Raw genomic sequence first — 17,145 nt, 5'->3', positions numbered from 1 at the left:
GGCCTTTTATGGTGAACACTGGACAGCATTTCTCTCGAATATTCCATGTTTCTTGCACACAGCATGCAATCGCTGCAACAACTGCTTGGTTGAATTTCTTTGAGCTGTTTCATGCACATTTTCTCTGGTTTACATCCATAAATCTATTCACAAATTTATTACTCCAAACAATTCATGTCACAGTCACTTTTGCCTTTGAGTATATTTGTTTAGCCATTACCAAATAGTGGAAGCTAGGTTCATACTTCTCTGCCGACACTGGTCGGCGGGTACTCGTCACACTCCGTCGTGACTGTGTTCATACTCAGTCCGCTTTCCTAAACCTCGCCGTTCAACAAACGAGTGCATTTCGGAATTTTCACGTGCGTTTTTTTACGGCTGACAATTCATAGTTTGCATGTTGTCGTGATCCGCGTTATAAATGGATTCATCATCAGATATATATATATATATATATATATAGACAATAACGTACGAGTTGCGTGGAATTACGGATTATCTGTCACAACATTAATATCACGAGTGACAGATAATCCTAATTCGAGTATCGTGTGGGTTATTGTATTTATTACCCATAGTGTAAAGAGTTTAGAAACATAAACTTTAAACTTCTTACATGACACAAACTATATAATACACAAGACGAGAAAGTCTGAGGAAACTGATGACGTCATGAATGAAAAGCAATGACTTCAAAAGGTACACAAATCAAATGTAAGCAAGAGAGGTCACATTCCTAATGAACTGATGTTTCTAGTGGGAAGTGAATGAAATTAGTTTAGAGCATGTTTAATTGTTAACAAGAACAAATTGCTTAAACCATTTCAACAAAAACTGAACACTGGTGGAGCTAAATGCTTTGTAAAATCTCATCAACGAGAGACGACAGTCAGGAAACCGATGACGTCACCAAACTAACGTCATGGCATCAGCGGGGAACTATAGCTTCTGTCTTTCCCTAGGGAAAGATAGAAAATATATTCACCCGCATCTCACAGCCTATATGGGTAATATATATATATATATATATATACATACATGCATACATATATATACATACATGCATACATATATATATATATATATATATATATATATATACACACACAGTGTGTATATACATGTATGCATATATATATATATATATACACACACACACACACACACACACACACACACACACAGTGTGTATATACATGTATGCATATTTGCACGGTTTCTATTTTTCTCTTATGACAGCAGATCATGTATGTAACTACTTGGTACTGACAGTGGTCTACCAAATTTCTATGGCTGTGTGAAAAACATATTATCCATAGTGTTTAATTGAATTATTATGTAATATTTGTAAGACATGTGAATGCTTACCGACATTTTAATATAGTTTTACATACCTAAACAATTTAACATGTATGCTTAATGACATAGATGTGCAACGTTTGTCATTTCAAAGGGTTTTAAGTAAGCAGTATTACATAATATTATACAAACACAATTATTTATGCAGGGAAATAAGGTGTGAATGGGGCGTCAACAGTAGAATTGTCACTAACTACAATGTAGTTTCATACGAAAGGGACTTAAGTTATAATTCATAACTAAACTGTTGAATAGAATTTAGATTTGATATACCTGGATAGGTCCCCATGTGTTTCTCTATGTTTTACATGGTCGGATAGGAAACTCAGTAGGTCGTATTGATCCCGCAAATACTTTCCCTCCACGATCTTTATTTTCAACAATATTGCCTACAGCAATCTACGATTGTTATGTCCGTCCATGGTCCCTGTATTCTAGTAAACTAGTATCACACAGGTTTGGATTCTTACACACTTCGTTAATGAGAAGTTCGTCTTCTATTGAAGAAAGGGGAACTTTTTTAACGCCAGCCATGTTTATTTTTACCTCAACAAAGCAGAAACGCAATGCGCAAAAAGATAAATAAAATTCATCTCGGGCGGATTGGAAACGGATCACCCGTGCGAACACTGAAAAAATGTCAGTTTCACTCGCTTCGCTACGTCATCTTGTGTGCGCCTTCCGCGCGAGTTTGTTCGACGGATTTTAGTTGTCGGCAACCTTGCGGCGACCTAAATTTCCGTTCCGTATGGACGTCGGCGAGTGAAGTATGAATCAACCTTAACGCAAGTAACCGTAACGCAAGTAACCGACTATTTTGATAACCAAAAATGTATTAATTGTACAATTTCAAAACTCTTATGATATAAAGATACCTAAACACCATAGCTATATACCAATATATCCATTTTTATCATAGCTGTTATAATATGAGGCGACTTAGGATTTTCAGTGTGTTCATATTTTGTCATCTCCTTTTTTCTATAACGCGAGTAACCGATGTTTAAACGTTCACAGCATGAAAACTAATCATCATATTCCCTTTTTCTTTTTTTATAATATACATTCATTATTTAACTAATAAAATGCAATAAAAAAATAAAGTGTTGAATGCATAATTATTAATCTTGAGCAAATCAAAGAATTAGTATGGTAAAAATGTAACGAGAGTAACCCTGGAATTGCACATATATATTTAGGCTTACTAGCCAGTAAGTCGCAGCAAAAACTAACTTGATGTTAGTCAGAAGTATGTTGGCATAATTATTCACACACTGGCATGGTTCTATTAAAATAAAATGTTGGTAACTCGCGTTACATATTTTTCGGTTACTCTCGTTACAATTTTTGATGTATCCGTGTCATGTTTCATGTCACTGTTGTGCAAAATTTGTCATTTCACTACCTGTAGTATGTATTAGTGTAGGAAAACATCAACTGTCGTATGTTAGAAACAAGAAATAAATGATAGAGAGAGAAAAAAATAGCTATTTTGGTTACTCGCGTTACATTGTGCTAGGTGGTCTATTTGACCAAGAATTACAAACATAACATCATATTACGTAACTGCAGTGGGTGTAACATGTAGATATGCTATTACATATATGCAACCTGTATTTCATTGTATAAATTTATGCATTATAGACCTTACAAAATATGCTTTTATTGTATTTATTTGTCAAAATAATAGGCGTCTATTCAGCATGCGATATCTTTTTGGCAACAACCTCAATGACAATTTGGGTTTTTAATCCATGAACTCTAGCATATTATAAAATGCGTTCATTCATTCACTCATTAAATATTTAAATTTTGAGTCTTTGTCCGCTTCGTCATGGAATTGCCCATATATATATATATATATATATATATATATATATACTGACACACAATGAAAACGCAAAACAGATATTTTTCAATATTTTGTTGTGATTAATGAAAAATATATTTATTGGACTTAAACTAATTTATGAGAGGAAGCCATTGATTTGTACTTTTGTCTGGGTTTTACTCCTGGTTTTGTTCTCGTTACACATACAATAGCAGAAACACACAAAATGGTGTGAAATGCGTTTACTACATGCTCAATCATGCTGCATGCAATGCACGTGAAATGCCGGTATGTGGACACATAAAAGTCACGTAACGGTGTCATATTCCTCGTCACATTAAGAATGCCACGACTCGGAGAAGAACAAAGGGAGCGAGCGTTGGGCATGGTTCAAGGGGGACTTCGCAAAGCCAAGTTGCTAGGACCTTCAGAGTCCATCCATCAACTATTGGACGACTTTTTGAACGTCATGAACAGACCGGGAGTGTCCGTGATCGACCTCGACCTGGTCAACGTCCCGTTACGACCCCACGCCAATATCGGCAGATTCGACGACACCACCTCCGTGACCGGTTCAGAACTGCGACGATGACAGCAAGCAACACGATAGGACGTCATGGAAGGCCTATCCATCCGATGACGGTCATCCGTCGACTCAGAACGGCTGGACTCAGATGCACACGCCCGTACAACGGTAACATCATGACACCGCGACATCGTGCTGCGAGACTACAGTTTGCTCTCCAGAATGGTAATCATTCACCAGCCTTTTACCGGAGCATTGTTTTCTCAGATGAGTCCCGTTTCTCTGTCTCCTTTGCCGATGGAAGAGCACGTGTGTACAGGAGACTCCATGAACGGTACGCTGACGGATGTGTGAGGGAACGTGATCGGTTTGGCGGCGGTTGTCTGATGGTATGGGGGGCAATCAACTGTGATTTTAGGAGTGATCTCATCATTGTCCACGATGCCCTTACAGCCCAGCGTTATGTTGACGTTATTCTAAGACCAGTTCTCCAGCCACTTTTGCGCCGTCACCGATGACCAGGAGGTCCCCTTCTGTTTCAACAAGACAATGCCCGTCCACATACTGCAAGAATTAGCCAGGCATTCCTGTAACAAGCCGGTATCACCGTTATGAACTGGCCCGCCGTTTCACCGGATTTGAACCCAATTGAACACGTGGGATGAGTTAGGACGTCGTGTACGTCACCGCCAGCCACCACCGCGTAACGTCGCTGACCTTGCACAGGCGTTGCAGGAGGAGTGGAGGAACATTCCTGTGGCTTATTTGAAATGTTTGTGCCAATCCTTTCCCCGTCGTCTTCACGCATGCTCACGGGCCAATGGTGGACACACCAGATACTGACCTTGATATGGGGGGGGGGGGGGGGGGGGGTTGAACTTTTCGATTACGAATGCAACTCGATTACTGATGTGAATGTATCTCATGAATACCAGTCATTAATGTCATATTACATTATCCATCAGTTCATTAATAGTTTGTCTTTATTTGCAATGAAAAGTTGTTTTTGCGTTTTCATTGTATTTCAGTATATAAAATAATAATAATAATAATTATAATAATAATATTAGTTATGCGGGTTTTTGGTACGCCAGGATTGTACGTCCCTCCAACATCCGAAGGAAATACAGATTTTGGAGGGGCGTACAATATCATACGTCCTGTCAAAAACCTGCGGAACAAATTTATTACCTTTTAGATCTTTTCTTTTATAAGTAAACTAAAATTACAGTAACAATCAAACTATTAAATAAAGTACACACAGATTTTGAGTTTGAGTTTAATAATAACATAACATAACATCAAATTTCTCAAAATATATTGGATTTTTTTATAAACAAATAACTTAGTTACTATGCAAGGTATTTACAGCTTTTTTTTTTGTCAGCTGTTTGGGTATTAAGAGTGTCAACAAGGATTCCGTGTGGTTTTACCCCGAAACCATTTCGAGACCTGTGTTCGCAAAGGGAGACAACTCTTAGTGCCTTATTATCTTGCGTGTTTTAAACTTTACGATTATGTTGTAATTGTATTGGCAAAACAAAATTGAACACCAGCCAGTTTTTAAATCACAATCTAATTACAATTAGCTCCACAATTACATGTGGATCTAACACCAGCCAGTTGGAGCTCATGTCCACCAATCAAAACCTTACTTGCAGAATCCTGCCAGTGATTTAAAAATACTTTGAAAACATTCCGAATTATCCTGAGGGTATACAACATGTTTCGTGTGAATTACGAATGCCTTAAAACATGTTTTATTTTATAAAATAAATAATTTGTAATGTAAAACTGAAGACTGATTTAGTTGGGGGGGGTTTTATAAATAAATAAATAAATAAATAATTTTTAATGTAAAATTGAAGACTGACCCCGTACGTATTGGTATGGTTCGCTGTACTGCGGCCACTAAAATAGACTCGCCCGATATTTTTAGAATTTGTATGCTCCCAAATAACGTTATATAAGGCGAAGTGTGATTGGTCAATATTTAAATTATATTTACAGACGAAAAGTGGGCATTGGGGACTACGCAGTGTTGTTAGTTTTAAATCATTGCATTTTCTGCAAGTAAATGGTGGACATGAGCTCCCTGGGGCTGGTGGGATCCACATGTAATTGTGGAGCTAATTTTGATTATTTTAGTTTTAAATCACTGGCAGGATTCTGCAAGTAAGGTTTTGATTGGTGGACATGAGCTCCAACTGGCTGGTGTTAGATCCACATGTAATTGTGGAGCTAATTTTAATTAGATTGAGGTAGATTGACTGAAAGAGAAACTAACTACGGACAGTACACAAACTAACAACACGACTTGAACTTAATAATTTTTCACTGATTGCAATTTTGAGGCTGCTTACGTAAAAAATTTTTAAAAAACAAGAGTTAATTTTACCGTAAATAAATATGATTAAAAGGTTATTTTGCTGTATTTAGTCAGATTTCAAATGCTCAAAATTGCAAGGGGCAATAACACTCTAAATACATTTTTATATATATATATATATATATATATATATATATATATATATATATATATATATATATATATAGGTTACTGAAGTACTTATCAAAATTAAACCCAGGTGATTTTCCAGTCTTATATATTAGTTATGAAAATCCCTGGAATAAAAACCATAAAAATGTGTCAGTATTATCATGACCTGTTATGGTATTCAAACAACCGGTAGAAAAAATTACAATAAATGACCTGTTATAGATAGAAATATGAGATTAAAGCTGACAGGTGAAATCACACGTACTAAGCTAAGCAGAGGGATGGTGTCAGGTGTGTTCAATATAAAACTGGGTATTATAGTCTGTTTCAAATTACATATGTTTTGCAGTAAAATTGTAAATACATCTCATATTTCTATCTATAATTGGTCATTTTTGGTATCGGTTGCTTGAATACCATAACAAGTCATGATAATACTAACACATTTTTATGGTTTTTATTCCAGGTATTTTTATAACTAATATGTAAGACTGGAAAATCACGTGGGTATAATTTTGATTAGTACTTTTTTTTCTTCTTTTTTTAGTAAAGCTGAGACCACTCCCGGGTCCCCCTCTAAATGTATGTAATGTTTTTGTAACAACCACCCCCACCCACCCACCGCGACGTGATTTTACCAACATCATAATACATGTAATAATAATAATAATAATAATAATACACAATTATTATTCCTACTACTACTACTACTACTACTACTACTACTACTACTACTACTACTACTACTACTACTACTACTACTACTACTACTACTACTACTACTACTACTACTACTACTACTACTACTACTACTACTACTACTACTATTATTATTATTATTAGCCTACTACTACCTTTTTGGGGTGGAGGGGCGGTGTTTTATCTGGAGGAGTTTTGGTAATAAAAATGCAAGATTAACGTACGTGCACACACGCACAAAGGGCAGGCTGAACTTGTCCCTGCACGTAGAACTGGATTCAACTGGGTTAAGTAATAATTAGCCTGTCTTAAGCGGTCACACAAGGATACGAGGGAGTAGATAAAAGTGACCGCTTAAGACAGGTGGCCGCTGATTACAGGTTGCGACATATAGTCTTTAAAACATATGTTGTTGTTTCTTTTTTTAGCGTCTTTACTGCTAATTAATGGATGTGTGCTTCACAGTTTACTATAAATAAACTTTCGACATGTCGCCTCCTTCAGGAAAAACTGCAGCTGGAATATATTAAATTAACAGTTCTCAACAAGTTTGTTTTCTCTTTCCAACCGGCCTCGGTGGGGTCGTGGTTAGGCCATCGGTCTACAACTTTACTTTTTTTTCTCTTTCCATTTAATTATTTAATTTCTACTTCATGCGGTGTATTGTCATAGTAAGTGAATCTACAAATGTCAAGCGTAGCTTGCCCAGAGGCAATTAGATGCTTTCCATAGTCATACTTTCTTAATTGATACACAGTAGATATGTCGGGACTGAATGGGTACTAGTATTCCTGAAGGTGTGAAAATCTGTTATTTGCTGCCTTTTATCGCTGTTGTTAAACATCCCTTTTATATAATAGTAAACATTTACTGTGGCCGCTTAATAAAGGTATTTTAGCGATTTGGGATCCCATTTGGGTGGCCGCTGGCCGCGTTAGACAGGTGACCGCTTATCACAGGTGCATTTACGTTATAAATCTTTTGGGAGGGAAAAACGTCGCCATTAAAGGCAGGTGACCGCTGAATACAGGTTGCCGCTAGGACATATTTGTCCCAGTTTTGGCGATAAATTAAATATGCACACGCAAACATATATACATGAGCAGATACAATACAGGCACGCACTAATACACAAGCACGCACGTACATACGCGCGTACGCACGCATGCATGCTTCCATTCATCCATTATTCCATCCATCCATCCGAGGCAGGACGTAGCCCAGTGGGAAAGAACTCGCCTGATGCACGGTCGGTCTAGGATCGATCCCCATCGGTAATGGACAAATGTCGCGGGTTTCCTCTCTAAAATTCTATGTAAAATTTAGCAAATGTTTGGCATCCAATAGCCGATGATTAATAAATCAATCAATGTGTACGTATGTACGTACCAATTCACCCACGTACCTACATACACACCTACCTACATGCCTACATCCATACGTACATGCATACATAGTATACATAGCTACACGCGCATACACAGATACACACACGCGCACGCGCGCGCACATACACACACACACACACTAGGCTTGGGCAAATAAATACTTTTTCTACATTAGATACATATGCCTGGTCATTTATATGGCCAATTTGTTCACTGAATACCTTTTTATATCTACGACCACTTTTTATGGCGGCACAATTTCATCTCGTTTTGTGTATTTTGCAGCTTTTTACATCCTAAGGGGCGGAACGTAGCCCAGTGGTAAAGCGTTCGCTTGATGCGCGGTCGGTCTAGGATCGATCCCCGTCGGTTGACCCATTGGTCTATTCGTTCCAGCCAATGCTCCACAGCTGCTGTAACAAAGGCCGTGGTATGTACTATCCTGTCTGTGGGATGGTGCATATAAAAGATCCCTTGCTACTAATCGAAAAGAGTAGGCCATGAAGTGGCGACAGCAGGTTTCCTTTTTCAATACCTGTGTGGTTCTTAACCATATGTCTGACGCCATATAACCGTAAATATGTTGAGTGCGTCGTTAAATAAACCAGTTCCTTCCTTCTTTCCTTTACATCCTACACCCGATGTAATATATCTATATATGGGTTTTCTGGGTAACAGAACACGAAAATGACACTTTCAAATAGCATAGACTTCATATATAAGTCTTTCCTACGCCATAAATATAACCTTTTCTATACGATATCATGGGATTTCATTAATTTATTAGCAGCTTGAGTGAACAATTTGTAAGTGGGTCATGTCTGGGCCATATTTAATACCAAAACATGGGTCTATATCTTTAAAAGGGATGGCGTAAATGTTTCGAACCATCCTGTCATGTCTGCACACACAGCGTGGACAGAACGGGAAACGTATTCGTCGAGTCCTATCAACAGACTCACGAATACCAACCAAAACGAAAACTGTTTCACGGGTGCCTAATTTATAAGTAGCACGCTTTCTATATATTATATACCAGAACAAAAGGCTTCAAGTAATTAAACAGACAGTGCAAATTAAATTGTAGGTAAAATGATTGCACTGCATGGTTAAATATACAGGTTTACCACCAAGACAGAAATAGCAGTAAAAGAAAAGAGACAAATTCTGGTTGACTGAGACATTTCAGAATATCGCAGAAAATTAGGGGTGGGAGTACAAATTCAATGATCGACCACTAATTTATTCCATATATCAACAAAGACAGTTGGTGAAGTAACTATGACTGAAAATAACGAAGACGTTTACTTGAATAACGGGTATGGACAATACAATGCAACAGCACACCTTCCATTCTTGAACATTACGTTCCTTTAACTGGCATACGAAGAAAATATGTTCAACAGAGAAGGAACGTAGTCTGATAGAAGCAACAGCAAGAAAATGTCAAAGGAGGTTCATTTCCGAGATTAACTAAGAACCCAGTCAGTGAGTTTATGAAGGAGTCTTTTGTACTGTTTGAATATACATTATGTCAGTGTTGGAGGTGTGGCTGGTGCCAAAGTCAGGATGGAAGATGGTCGTTCAAACTGCAGGCCTACAGTAGATTCAGTTATAAACTCAACTGATAAGGTTTAGTAAATCTGCATGCTCCTTGGTAGAATTCATTTACCTCTTGTCCTTGTCCAATTCTTGCCATTTGTACATTTCCTTTGAAATCACATTTTTAAACTTCATGTTAAATCATACCTACATGTACTCCATTTTCAGATTTTAACTTTATTTCTGGTAACTGTTTTTTGGTTAAAATAGTGTACGCATTATTAATCAGTCATAGACATTTTAAAATATTTTGGTTGATTTTGGCTTTGAACTATGCTCATAATTCTTAATTTTTCTGAAATGTTTCATACTCAACCAATATTTGTTTAAACACTACTCTTTCTGTCTTGTGGTAAATTGTTTTTATTGTCCAATCAAATACAAGCTACCTTACATACAATTTCACTTACACTGCCCTTTCTAATTGCGTGAAGCCTTTTTCTGGTCCATTGCATACAGAAAACATGCTGCTGCCATCAGTTTTCATTTTTGGTTCATACACATGTATTTGTAAACCTGTGGATTGTCCTCAGGGTCAGCAGATAAATTATGTTTGATGTTCTCTCTACACAGTGCAGATAAAACAACATGGTTCATAGGAATATGTCATCCTTTTTTAACATCTTGTATTAAATGTGGTGAGCACATGAACCAATTACTAAGTGTGCGCTCAAACTACTGAAACCAGTCTAGTAAAATATCGTCTTTTAGTGCATAAATGCACAAAGAGCCTCTGTATGAATTCTAAGCTACTTATAAGTGCCATATTAATGTTTTGCAACCCCCAAAACTTATATATTGATATATTACACGCATTATTTGCTCTAAAAAAACGTTTAAAGTCATCGCAAATGACGGAATTTGGCCGCCATTTTTAATAAATTACAGTTCCGGATATAAAACGTGGCTGTAGACCAAAATTCTACCTGATTCATGTTCAGAGACTCAAGTGGCCATAGAAAATGATAGGCATAAAAATTCGACCTCGATTTGCCCAAGCCTACATACACTCTGAAGATCCTTCACAGTAGTCCATTTCAAACGAACGGATTACAACCGAGCGAAAATCTCACTCGATTGGGCACGCATACACACTTTCAAAATGTTCACGTGCCTTTAAATGGTTTTACCAATGCCCCACGACTGGTATATTAAAGGCCGTGGTATGTGCCGTCCTCTCTGTGGGAAAGTGCATATAAAAGACCCTTTGTTGTTGATGGGAAACATGTGACAGGTTTCTTTTCAAGACTACGTATCAGAATTATCAAATTTTTAACATTCAATAGCCGAGTATTAATTGATTAATATGCCATAGAGGTGTCGTTAAACAAAACAAAACAAACTCTAAAATGTTTTATTTGTTAAAGTTTGTTTTTGTTTAACGACACCACTGTAGCACATTGATGAAGTAATCATCGGCTATTGGATGTCAAACATTTGATAATTCTGACTAGTAGTCATCAGAGGAAACCCATTACATTTTTCCTAATGCGGCAAGAGATCATTTATATGCACTTTCCCACAGACAGGAAAGCACATACCACGGTTTTTGACCCATAGTGGTGCACTGGTTGGATAGAGAGGTTTTATTTGTAATACGAAATGTTTCTGCACTAAAAATTTGGTAACAATGGTTAACATTGTCGTTACCGGTGTAGCATTGATACATTTGACAGATCCATGAGTAATGTCCAAAATTATCAGTGTTATAGAAGTTTATTATGTCAACGTCACCAAGTTGTAATCAAATGAAAATTTATATTTATAGTAGGGCAATAACGGTTGTTAAAGTTGTTACTATAGTGTTGTAAACCTCAATAGTCTCAATATATCATGTTAGTGGCATTTAGTTGTTTTCCAGTGACCTCTTCATTTGAATTACAAGGAAGCTAAGTGACTTATTTTCTCTTGTGTCTTGGCTTGCGTTCAACTTCCCATTAGATTATATGACTGATAAATTTAACAAACTATCACACCTGAGTGACCTATCCGTTTTTGTCGTTCCGTCGTGTGTCGTCCGCCGTGTGTAAAATGTTCACATTTTCAACTTCTTCCCCAAGACGACATAAACAATTCCAATACAATTGTGTGGAAAGCTTCCTTGTAACAAAGTAGTAAATGTGGTCATCCTGACCCCTCTGGGGCCTGAGGGGCTGGGCCCAAAAGGGTAAATTACGAATGCCTTATTTAGACCAGTAGAACTAATTTTAATCGGATTGCTAACAACATTGCGTAGTCCCCAATGTCCAGGTAACATTTCGTCTGTAAATAATAATTTAAATATTGACCAATCACACTTCGCCTTTTATAACGTTATTTGGGAGCATACAAATTCTAAAAATATAGGGCGAGCCTTATTTTAGTGGCCGCAGTACAGCGAACCATACCAATACGTACGGGATGGGTTATCAGTCTTCAATTTTACATTAAAAATTATTTATTTATAAAAAAAACCCAAACTAAATCAGTCTTCAGTTTTACATTACAAATTATTTATTTTATAAAATAAAACATGTTTTAAGGCATTCGTAATTCACATGAAACATGTCGTATACCCTCAGGATAATTCGGAATGTTTTCAAATTATTTTTAAATCACTGGCAGGATTCTGCAAGTAAGGTTTTGATTGGTGGACATGAGCTCCAACTGGCTGGTGTTAGATCCACATGTAATAGTGGAGCTAATTTTAATTAGATTGCCAAATAATAGTCTTTCATGTATGTAAAGGTCAATCTAATTTGTAAATGTCATTAATTTTGGGTCCACCATTTGTTTCCAGGGAGGGGATAAAGTTTACTATAGTTATTATATAGAGAGAGAAATGCTTTTAAACTGTAATTTCTTCAGTTCTACTAGACTATTTCCAACTATATTTGGTGGGAAGCTGCCTTGGCTTATGGAGAAATAGCATTATGAATTGGGTCCTTCTGATGACCCAGGGGCCAAAGGGGAAGAAAAGCAAGCCATTTACTAAAAGTCTTCTTTTCTTCCATAAATACCAAGCCTTGGCACATGTATGGAGAAATAGATTTCTAAATTCGGGAGAGGGGGCTGGGGAAGAGGGGACGTGGCCCTGTGGTAAAGCGCTCGCCTGATAAGCGTTCCGTGTAAGATCGATCCCCGTCAGTGGGCTCATTGGGCTATTTTTTCGTTCCAGCCAATGCACCACGACTGGTATATCAAAGGTCGTGGTATGTGTTACCCTGTCAGTAGGATGGTACATATATAAAAGATCTCTTAATACAAATGGAAAAATGTAGCGGGTTTTTACCAAATGTTTGACATCAAATAGCCAATGGGTAATAAAATCAATGTGCTCTAGTGGTGTCGTTAAACGAATTTCTTAACGTTTTTAGTCATTCTAATTACCAAATGTTTGACATCCAGTAGCCGATGATTAATAAATCAATGTGCTCTAGTGGTATCGTTTTTACTACTTTTATAGAGAACTGCATTTAAAGTGTAAATTCTTCATGACTACTAGACCATTTCCAACTACATTTGGTGGAAAATGGGTTTCGTGTATGCCAAGGAAGAGGTGAGAGAGGACAGTGATAGTTTAGCTTCAAGAAGAAACAAGGCATTCCCCTTAGACCTTTACCACACACGTTAGATACTATAGTGTACAATTAGAATTTACTGGAAACTACTGCATGTTCCGGGCTAACCCGAGTACTCTGAGGATTAGCAGGGCTTCTAGATTATGATAGCCCCACCCCCATGCCTAGTGATATTCAGTGTTGGGCTAGTAAATAACTACTATTACCATGCCCGACGGCTAGTGAATTTTTTTGGTCAAAATTTAATGTTCCAGTTAAGTCTATTTTGTAAATATGAATATCCTAACCCAACCCCACCCCCCAATGTTAATGTTTATAAGCTATATCTCCATGTTTACGTCACATATCTTATTATATCTATTATTTACTAAAATTGTATTAACTTTAAACTAAAGTAGGCTAGTGAATTTTTAATCATGGCTAGTGGATTTTATAAAAATTCTAGAAGCCCTGGGATTAGAGAGCTAGACGGACATTTGGACAGTTATCAACACTCTCAAGAGATGTGCGGTCTTACTCAACAGAGTGTTGATAACTGTCCAACTGTCCGTCTAGCTCTCCGATCGTTAGAGTACTCGGGCTAGTTCGGGGCATGCCTCAGTTTCTTTCTTTCTTTCAACTTATTTTCATGCTTATATCCAATTAAGGTTCAAACACGCTGTCCTGAGCACATACCTCAACTATCTGGGCTGTCTATCCAGGACAGTGGGTTAGTTGTTAGGTGGTTAGTGGTTAGTGAGAGAAAAGAGGGTGTAATGACCTTAAGAACTCGCTCTTGGTTGAAGCCGATACCGGGCTGCGAACACTATACCTACCAGCCTGTAGTTTAATGGCTTAATCATTGCGCCACCGAGGCCGCTATCTCAGTATTATTTTCCCCCAAGAGCAGCACACGGAAAGTAGGATCATAACGTTAAGAGACTTCACACATCTCTTCTAATGTAAACTTTACTTTTGGAAGTAATACACGTTTGTTGAGGCCCATTTTGTAATAAACGACCCATTTTGTAATATGTACCCATTTTGTAATAAAAAACGACCCATTCTGTAATAAACGTAGGTACCCATTTTGTAATAAAATCGGACCCATTTTGTAATAATAAATAGGTGCCCATTTTGTAATAAAAAAAATGCCCATTCTGTAATAAAGGCTTAAAACGTCAGATTACAACATAGGTATAGGCCTTTGTTTAATATATACAAAGTGAAATAATATTAAACTTTGTGTTTAGATTTATTTCGATGGTCGATGGTTCGCCTGGGATACGAAATTGCTAACGCTAACCCCCTAAATATACATTGTTTTCTTGTTCCAACCAGTGCTATTCGGTTGGGGTATGAAGAACCAAGTATGTTCTACAGCTGTGTATCAAAAATAGTAGCTTGTGTGGGTAGTCTGTATCATAATTATCGGAACAGCAACAGCTGATTAAAATACTTTGTGATGTTAAAGAAGCATACATTAAAGATTTAATTAATATTGATAAGTATATTAGTTTGGCATAAAAATTATAAGTTAAGGCACTCTCTTGTCTAAAAGCATACTAGTTGTCACTTTTCTTTTATACTGTTTGTGAATGTAATACATTTATGCATGTAGGTAACATTTAGTTTATATATTTCATTGTATTATTACCTAACATGAAAACCAAAAGCGTGTAATTGATGAATATAATAATTGAATTCTCTTGTGCGTTTATACATACTGTGTATATATGCTGTGCTGATAAGCTTACAGCTTAAAGCAATAAAATAATTGAATTGAAACACATATACATTTAAAACAGGAGATGATTATTTTGTCGTGCATTGATTATACTCTCCGTATGGATGAAAATTTGGATCCTAGCTAAAATAATACAAACGTGAATGAATACATATACACAATCCAATGAATGCATATGTAAGCTGCACATTTTTCTACCCCAGCCCTTGAATTCTCCTAAATTTGCATCAGTTTACTTTTAACTAAATGTTGTTTATTCGTACTATAGATTACACATCAATTTTCTTTTTTCAGATCCTTTGATAAAGTAGCCGTTAAAGCGGCAAGTTGAAAACATAATATTTTGATGTTCCTTTCTGAACATGTTGATTGAAGGACGGTTTCTTTTGAAAACGCGAGCACACCAGGATGAAAGACAAAAAATATTGAAACCTACTTTCTTTGTACTTGATTATTTCTTTTCATTTGTTTTAGGATTAGGATTTAAACATGTTAACTTGGTTGGAGTCGGGGGTTGGGGGGGGGGGCTGGGCCGTACCCTCCGGGGGGGCAGGGGGGGGGGCAGCAGCCCCCCCCCCCCCTGAGAATCTTGTCCTTTTTTTTGTTTTTATATATCTCCAGTAATAGCATAGAAATGTTTAATCTTTATAGTATGTTAAAAATTATTTATAAAATTTAGTGCCCCCCCATGGATTTTGGTCAGGGTACGGCCCTGCGGGGGGGGGGAGGGGTAGGGGAGGGAGGGGTAGCGGTTGACATCAAACGCGTTTTGTTTTTCAAGACTGGGTGTAGTTCAGATGACAGAAGCAGATGGTACAGTGCCTGGTTGGTTGTTTCCGCGTTATATTTTGGGAAATTTATCATAAACGATATATTTTGGAAATGATCGAATTTCTTACATTTTAAAATTCAATATACTGGTGGTTACGATCACTAATCATTATTCTGTCTCGGCAATCCTCTAACGACATCCTGCTTTTGCATAATAATAATGTTAGAATAAGTTGTATTGGGAAAAGAAAATTATAAATTTTACGCAACCAAACGGACGCTCTCTCTCTCTCTCTGTCTCTGTTTCTGTCTCTGTCTCTGTCTCTCGCTGTCTCTGTCTCTCTGTCTCTCTGTCTCTCTCTCTCTCTCTCTCTCTCTCTCTCTCTCCCTCCCTCCTCCTCCTCCTCTCTCTCTCTGTGTTTGTGTGTCTGTTGTTTTGTCTATCCGTGTGTGTCTCTGTGAATATATATTTTTGAAAACAGGTTGTTTTTTCCCATGAAAATTTTCATTATTCAAGGAGAACTTTCCTTTGTTAGAAACGATAACAGTTTGGCTAACAACTTTCAGTTCTTTTTGCAATACAGGTCTGTCTGTCTGTTTCTCTCTCTCCCTCACTGTTTCTCTGTATGTCTTATTATATCTGTATCTCTGTCTCTGTTCTCTCTGCTTATCTGTCTGTTTTTCTCTCTCTCTGTCTGTCTGTCTGTCTGTCTGTCTGTCTGTCTGTCTCTCTCTCTCTCTCTCTCTCTCTCTCTCTCTCTCTCTCTCTCTCTCTCTCTCTCTCTCTCTCTCTCTCTCTCTCTCTTTCTCTATGTGTCTGTGTGTCCATCTTTGTATTTATCTGTGTGTGTCTCTGTGAATATATAGTTTTGAAAACAAGGGGTTTTTTTCCTTGAAAAGGTTCATTATTCAAGGAGACTTTCAGTTCTTTTCAAAGCATACGTTTATTTTTCAGTGAATTCATACATTTATAATGATATTTTGTGTTGACTTCAGGAGGAAGTACCTGTACATGCTTATAATTTATGTAAAAAATAAGCCGGTTTTGATACACAATGTTCCTTATCGAAATATTATTAGCACATTTATGAATTAACTTAAATAGTTCCTATTGTCATGCATAAGGGATAGTTCATGTTCAGTTACTACGATTTAACATTTCCTGACACTTCTAGTGTCTCAC

Source organism: Gigantopelta aegis, chromosome 10, assembly GCF_016097555.1.
Source record: "Gigantopelta aegis isolate Gae_Host chromosome 10, Gae_host_genome, whole genome shotgun sequence".
Lineage (NCBI taxonomy): Eukaryota > Metazoa > Mollusca > Gastropoda > Neomphalida > Peltospiridae > Gigantopelta > Gigantopelta aegis.
This window is presented reverse-complemented; position numbering follows the sequence as displayed.